Below are 8,545 nucleotides of genomic sequence, written 5' to 3'. Positions count from 1 at the left end.
TAATCATTATAGGTGTGAGGTAATGTCTCCTTGTGAGAAAATGCCTATTCAGACCTCTGTCCATTTTTTATCATATTGTTTGTTTTCATTTTTATTTTCTCACTTCATTATTGTTTATTCACGAATGCTGATTTGGCATACATTCACATATAACCTTTTCTCTCATGTTTACAACTCAACAGACTGCTGAATCCAAAGAAACTGGTGTCATCACTACCTGGAGTATACCATATTAGTGTTTCAATCATTATTCCAACCCATTTCTTCTTTTTTACTCTAAAATATCTTCATTATATTCTTTGAGGAGATAGATCCACATGAAGACGGAGGTGCCCAAGGTCAGTCCAACTTTCATCCAGTCAGGTCTGTCATGTGGTAGGTCCTGAATGTGGACTTTGATGGCACTGAAGAGCCAGTTGGGAGTCTGGCCAGAGTGAGCAGCTTGGAGAAGGGGCACAACAATGCAGGCAGTGCCATCGTCCTGGGCTCTGCTCCAACTTTCTTCTTTGCTATTGAGTTCTTTATATACTTTATATACTTGCCTCTTATGAGATATAGGATTTGCAAATATTCTCTGCCACTCGGGAGCTTGCCTTTCCATTTTGTTGGTGGTTTCCATGTCGTGCAGAAGTTTTTAGTTTGATGTACACCCTGCTTATTTTTGCATTTGTCCCCTTGCAAAAAATCATTGCCAAAACCAAAATGTTTTCTTTTTCCAGGAATTTTATGGCTGCAGGTCTTATGTTCAAGTCTTTAATCCACTTTGAGTTAATTATTGCCCATGGTGTAAGATAGTGATCCCATTTCATCCTCTTGCATGTGGCAATCCAGTTTACCCAACGCCATTTACTGAAGAGACTATTCGTTCCTTATTGTATATTCTTGCCTCTTTTGTCATTAACTTATTAACCATATACATGTGAACTTATTTCATGGCTGTTTATTCTGTTCCATTGATCTGTGTGTTTTTAATGCCAATATCACACTGTTTCGGTTACCACAGCTTTGCAATATAGCTTGAAATCAGAGAGCATGATGCTTTCAGCTTTGCTCTTCTTTCTCAAAATTGCTTGTCTGTTAGCGGTCTTTTGTGGTTCCAGACATATTATAGAAGGGTTTGTTCTAGTTCTGTAAAGGAATGCCATTGGAATTCTGACAGGGAGAGCTCTGAATCCACAGATTGCTTTGGGTATATGAACATCTCAACAGGATTAATTCTTCCAGTCAATGAACATGGTCTATCTTTTCATTTATTTGTGCCTTCTTCATTTCTTTCAGCAATGGCTTACAGTTTTCGGTGTCCAGGTGTTTCACTGCCTTGGCTAAACTTATTCTTAGGTACTTTGTTCTTCTTCATGCAGTTGTAAATGAGATTGTTTTCTTAATTTCTTTTTCTGACAATTTGTTATTCGTGTATAGAAATTTAACCAATTGTTCTATCTTTACTTTATAGCCTGCTGAATTCACTTTGTACCTATAAGAGATTTATATTTTAAATAATTTATTGACATACAATAGCATGCAATAAACTAAACATATTTAAAATGCAACATTTTCTGGGGACACCTCCACGGCTCAGTCAGTTATGTGACCAGCTCTTGATTTCAGTTCCCATCATGATCTTGCAGCTGTGGGTCCAAACCCCACATTAAGCTCTGCACTGTCAGCATGGAGCCTGCTTGGCATCCTCTCCATTCCCTTTTCTCTGCCCTTCCCTGCTCTTGTACTCTATAAATATAAGTAAGTAAGTAAGCAAATTAATTAATTAATTAATTAATTAACGTTTTAAATATTAAAATGCAAAATATTCTGAATTAAATGAATCATTCAAAAACCAAGTTCACACTGCCTAAGTCCATTTAAATATAATTCCAGAAAGTCCACAAAAGCGTTAAAGCTTTTTTCCGTATAATTACGGAATTATAAAAATTGTCGTCAACCTGAAACCTCTGTTTCCTTAGTTCTGATTGTGATGAGGGGGTAATAAACCTGATTCAGGCGGATGTTGTTAGGAATAAATACAGTGTTCGGAAGTACCTGGTGAGTCCAAGAAGTCTTTCATGGTAGTGAGTAGATGCACATCTATGTATGTGCATTTGTACATTACTTCATACAATAACACTTTTAGAGATGTATGTGTGATACAGATGCAATAATCCCATCTTTGAGGTTGAAAGGAAACTGGGAATGGATAAAAATCAAAACAGAGAATGTCTGAATTAGTATGGAATCATGAGAAACTACTGAATACTGAAAACGAACCAAGGGCTGAAGGAAAGATGGAGGGAAGGGGGTGTTGGTCATGGAGGAGGTCACTTGCCGGGAGGTGCACTGGGTGTTATATGGAAACCAATTTGACAATAAACTATTATTTTTAAAATGTGTAGAAATTTAGACTCAAAGACTTAAAGTACAGTGGTGAACTTAATTTTAGTAACAAATTACTTCTTTAATTCTTGTTTTCAATGTTTATTTATTTACTTTGAGACACACACAGAGAGAAGGAGAAGGTGAGTGGGAAATGGGCAGAGAGAGAGATAGAGAGAATGCCAAGCAGGCTTTACACTGTCAGACCAGAGCCTGATATGGGGCTTGATCCCACGACCATGAGATCATGACATTAGCCAAACTTCAAGAACAAGTACCTTAACTGACTGAGCTACTGAAGCACCTCAAATTACTTTTTTAAATATTAATGCACAAGGCCTCAAAACCAGAACTTGTGTCTAAATCTAAAGTCACATAGTGCCTGGTTGGTTCAGTTGCTAGAGCATGCAATTGTTTTTTGAGAGATATTAGCTTTAAGGAATCTCTGTACCCAACACTGGCCTTAAACTCACAAACCTGAGATCAAGATTCCTGCCCTTTGTAGACTGAGCCAACCAATAGCTGCAATTATCTGACCCTTGATCTCAGGGTCCTGGGTTCAATCTATATGTTAGGTGTATTTATTTAAAATAGATGATGGATAATAGATAGATAGATAGATAGATAGATAGATAGATAGATAGATAGTCATATTTGTATTTTATCAATAGGGAGTTCGTTTTTTCCATTCCTTCTAAGATATGGAGCAGAAGCTCCAAAAAGACCTAATTTTGTTTTCCAGGTCAGTTTGGATTTCAATACAGAATGCCCTTACCCAAGAGAAAAGAAATGAATTAACAGAGAGACTAAAATTCCCTTTCCTCCAAAATAACTTTATTGGATGAGTGTCTACATTACATTCCTATTTCTGCTTAACGAATTTCCACACTAGACGTTCAAAAGAAACAAATTTATGTTCTTACTGTTTAGAAGTTGGAGGCCTGAAGTAAGTCTCCATGAGCTAAAAGCAAGATGTCCGTGGGGCCTTGTTCCTTCATAAAGCTCCAGGAGAGGCTGTTTTCTTTCCTCTTGTGGTTCTATGGACAACAAGCATTCCTTGGCTCATTGCCCTTTCTGCATCATCAACACCAACAAGGTAGCTTCCTCACATCTCTCTGTGATCAAACTATTCTACCTTCCTCTCCTACATTCGGAGGACCATGGCGATTATGTTAGTTCCACCTGTATAATCTTGGCCAACCTTAGCTAAAGATCAGTTCAATAGCAGCCTTGTTCCACTTGCTACTTCAATTTCCTCCCCTTACTATAAAAAAATAACACATTAAAAATATCTAAAGTTTAGAATGTGGACAATATCAGAAGCCTCTTATTCTGACTAGTAGAAAGCTTTGACCATAAAGCATTTTATTTTGTGTCACTCAAGGGCCTTTATGTAAAACAAACAAACACAGAATTTATCACAGCCCCTAGAGTGAGTGGATACACTTGTCATTCAAAATTTTATTCACACTCAATTCATCTTGTGATGAAGACCTCCAACTACCTGCACCTTGCTCTATCACAGGACCACAGCCTTGCTACTCAAAGAGTGGTCCATGGATGAGGGCCTGTGTCATTGACACTGCTCTGGACCTTGTTAGACACACCAAACTCCTGGAGTGTCAACACCCACAATGTCTTAATTTGCATTTAAACTAGAACCCTAGGTGATTCATGTGCACCTTGAAGTTGGAGAAGTGCTGGTCTAGAGTAGGTTTTCTCACATTCTCAATTTAACCTTGGAGGCAGGAGGATTATTCGTGTTGGGAGCTGTCCTGCACACTGTAGGGATTCAGCAGCATCCCTCAGACATTGCCAACTATGCCCAGGGAAAAAGAATCATTCTGGGTGGGAACCACGGGCACAGAGTTTGAACACTGGAAACATCTTGACACGATCCAATGTGCATCCTCTGATTCTGCAATAATAACTTTGACAAGACAATGAAGTTTGTCAAGCCCCATTTCTCCATGGGGAATGGAGTTCATGATAGTACTTCCTTACACAATAGACTTTTACAGAAATTAAAGCAGGAAATTCCGAGGGTTGCTGAACTCAATTGTAAATAAACAGATGTAAATATATCTCTGACAACTAACAAACATTTTATAATGGAGTTTTAAGTAATGGCTCTGAACTTGTGATATAAGTGAGAAATCCCTAATTGTTTGGCAAAACTGTCATAAAGACCAGACCTGTAGTGCCCAAGGTTTTATATCAAAGAAACAAATTTCACATCTATGATGCAAAAGAGAAAAGTTACTTTCTAAAGGTATCAGGGGCTGTGTCTTCAACGAAGACAATGCTTTGAAGAGCCCAGTGGACTTGGTCAAAACTGATTTCTCAGTCTAAAACAGACATGAGAAAATATTCATTCAGAATTGGGATAAGGTGCTGGGAGTCTAGATCTCTGTAAGGCAGAAGAAGTAATAGAAAAAGAGTAAGAAAAACTGGCTTCAGCCACCTTATCACCCAGTCTCCTAGGAACAGAAATTCAACAGGATAAAATTCCTTCCTGTCTACACTGGTATCCCATAGGGAAATCAGGTGCCTAAAGGTGGGAGAAACCAGAGGGAAATGTGCCTAATGAGCAGAATTAAGAGGCTGTAAATACCTCCTCTGTTGTGGGACTACAGTGTGTAACCTCAGGCTAGACAAGACATGGTCGTTTCTTTTGCAGTCCTAAGTCTGGATGGGGCACTGAGGTGACCCATCCCTGCTATCAAGTCTGGGGACAGAGTTTCCTCCTCTACCATCTACCAATGAGGTATGTATTTTGATTTGCATGAAAAGACCTTCGTTTCAGAGACCCCAGCTAGATGAGTTTTATTTCCAGTAAGTACTAGAGGAAAAGGTCAAGAGAATGAAAGTCAAGAACATTTACCTGAGGTCACCTGAGAGCCAGTCTAGCCTAGCCCAGAGCAGAGTTTGCTGTGGTTCTTTGCTGAAGTGATTAATGAATTATCTGATTGATTGGTGTATTTGTGATGCTATAAATAGAAGTAAATATTGAACTCAGAAATGCAAGGTTCAAAGTTAACATCTAAATGATAATAATGGAAAACCAATTAGAGGGGAGATGGGAAGCATAAAAGTAGAACCTGAGACCAAGGATCTTTGCAATTAACCAGAGTGGAAAAGTCAAGTACAGGCTTTAGAGGCATATACTGAAGTGAGGACGTGTCTCTTCATTTTTAAGATGAGACATATTAGACTACAGTTACATGCAGATGAGAAAAATCCAGATGAAAGAATGTTCACAAGTACATCCTTGCAAGATCCGTACATGAAACATAATTGCACAGCACCTTCTCTCTTGAGTACTGAAATGAAAAATCTTAGGGACACCTGGGTGAATCAGTTGGTTGAGTGTCCGAATCTTGATTTCAGCTCAAGCCATGATATCAGGGTTCATGCAATTGAGCCCCACATTGGCTTTTCTCGGACACCACGGAGCCTGCTTTGGATTCTCTCACTCTCTGCCTTTCTCCTGCTCATGCTCCCTTTCTGTCAAAATAAATTAATAAACAGTAAAAAAATAAAAATCAAAAATTTAAAGGTACCATAAAAAAAGGGGTATGTTAATGAGCTCCCTTAACTATGAACTCATTACCTGTGAATATGAATATATTCTGCTTTGGCTAGCCACCCACCTTCTCTATTGAAAGTTGTCTGTGAAAGTCCTTGCTGTTTGCATAGGGGGGTTAGATTGGCTTTATTTCTGCTTTTTTATTCCTTTTTTTTAATTGACATCTATTTCACTGACTTAGCTACTTGTCATTTTGCTTATTTTTTAATGCATGTGTAGATGTATTTGTGCAGAATGTCTGAGATGGTATGAACTTTGTGTGTTAAAGTCAATGACTACACACACTCCCTCCATAGCTTTTTCTATTTTTATTGATTTATTTTTTTCTGAAAGAATTGATCTGTCCCCTTAATGTTCATCCCTTGTTAGGACCTACTTTCCGCAAAAGTAAAGTCAATGTCATTCTGCATATTCATTGCTCATAAATCACCCTTTCTACATATTTCCAACTAGTTTTCACACCTCCGTATTCCTTACTTGTTCCTTTTTGGCCTTTTATTACTGGATCTATTTCTAAAATAGGAATTCCAACACTTGGAAGTCATTCTTTTTTGGCGTTTGACTAAGAATCACCTTTCCCTTCCATAAGCATACTGGTCCATCTATCTTTATGTGAGATGAAATTAAAAGCTTAGCTATCACTTTCTCTCCACCTGAAAAGACTTTTTCATCTTCTTTTATTCCTGAATCCTTAGCAATATAAATTAGATTTGGACTCATGAATTATCATTACATTATTAATCTTTTAAATCTTTTTGTTCAAAAGTTGCTTTGGGTCTTCCTTCAATTTTGTTTCATGCAGTGGTTTTTGAACCCCTCTGCTGAACCTACGTGTATTTCAATTTTCACTGTTTCTCTTTCTTCAAAGTCTTCATTTCTTTTAAATTTTTAAAAATTTTTCTGTGTTATGGACACATACATATTCACACACTTTCAATGCAAATGTATAAAAAAGACACCAATGCATATTGTGAGCACACTCTATGTTCTGACACAATCATTCTTTCTAGTTTTTCTCTGCCAGTCCTTCTGACTCAGTCGTATCTTACACGTGTTTGTCTAGTGAAGTAGTACAATGCTGATTCACTAGTTCTTTTTCTTTTAAAAATTTTATTTTCAAGTAATATCTACCACGAGTAAAGGGCTTGAGCTCACAACTTCAAAATCGAGTCTCACCCTCTGCCAGCTGGTCCCCCAGGTGCCCCTGATTCATTATTTTAAGGCCTGTATGACATATCATGGTGTGGCTGTGCCATTTATACTTTTGATAGTCTTGAGTATTTTTCTCATTAAATCACTATTGTATCAATGCTACAAAATATTTTTAAATATTTAAACTGTTTCTCAAACAAAGGGGATTTTGTCCCCCAGGGGATATTGCATAATGTTCAAAGACATTTTTGGTTGTCACACTGGAGAGGGGTGCACAATGGCTAGGATGTTCTAAACATCCTACAATACCCAGGACGCTCCCCACCACAGAGAAGAATCTGGCTCAGAATGTCCATACAGTAGAGACTGAGGAATCCTGAGTTCAAGACTATCTGTATTTTTGTTTAAAGTTTTTTCCCCACAAAAATCTCTACACCCAACATGGGTCTTGAACTTACAACCCCAAGCTCAAGACTCAAGAGTTCTACCAACTGAGCCATCCAGGCACCCTGAGAATATCTGTATTTTTATTCTTGTAACTGTCTTCACAGCCTCCCGAGATGTTATAATGCTTTGCAATTCTGACAGCAAAATTAGAAAGTGCCCCTTTGTACTTGTTTAAAAATTCCAACCCCACTCAATGTGTCAGCCCTTTGATTTCTCAGGCTGATGCGTGTGAAAGAGATTTCTTATATGTAAGATGTTTCACACCATAAAGATGTCACTACTTTCGTCTTTTGGACAGATTTATTTTTGTTCACTCATTATTTTTGCTGGCTACAAATGGGATATCACTAGGATTGGATGCCACCAGCACCATTTTTTTCTGTCTCTCTAGTCATTGAACATAATTTTTTATGTTTCATTACATACAGGTCAGAAAGTGACCATTCCAAAATGAATCCCCAAGAGTATTTGTGCTTGGGAAGCTACAAATAGGACGTTCTTGGTACTATTTCTACATTTGTTCTGGGACAGGGAAGATGATGTGTATGCATTCATATCCTAAAGAGTGTCTTGAGGCAGGCAGGGGGAGATGAGAAGGACATAGAAGTGACACACAGCAGGAGGACACGATGCATTGTGGTGTGGTGTGGTGTGGTGTGTGTGTGTGTGTGTGTGTGTGTGTGTGTCTGCAGTGAGAGCAGGTCTCTGAGCAGAGGCACATGGGCTCCTCTATTTCAGGGTGAACCTGTAATACACAGCCTAGACTCAGTCGACAGATGATACTGAAAAGAGATGTTCAATTGGCAGGACACTACTGTAACCAGATTAATAAAGTACAAGAGGTACACAGTCTGGACAAGGGACTCCTTGTGTCTTGAACTTTAAGCAGCTGTGAGGCCACATGGTTCTACAAAATTCAGAGCTATTACCTTTGGTCCATTCTCCTTAACACGCTGGCTTCTTTCTGGGCCTAGATTTTTCTGGGAAAAA

At 38.3% G+C, this 8,545-nt stretch overlaps 1 pseudogene; it reads right to left on the bottom strand.

Annotated features, from left to right (window-relative positions):
• Positions 1-247: 247 nt before the first annotated feature.
• LOC115274230 lies at positions 248-477 on the bottom strand (annotated as a pseudogene).
• Positions 478-8,545: the final 8,068 nt, after the last annotated feature.

Source organism: Suricata suricatta, chromosome 12 (assembly GCF_006229205.1).
Source record: "Suricata suricatta isolate VVHF042 chromosome 12, meerkat_22Aug2017_6uvM2_HiC, whole genome shotgun sequence".
NCBI lineage: Eukaryota > Metazoa > Chordata > Mammalia > Carnivora > Herpestidae > Suricata > Suricata suricatta.
Note: the sequence above shows the minus strand (reverse complement) of the source record. Positions and strands in the feature narration are given on the sequence as shown.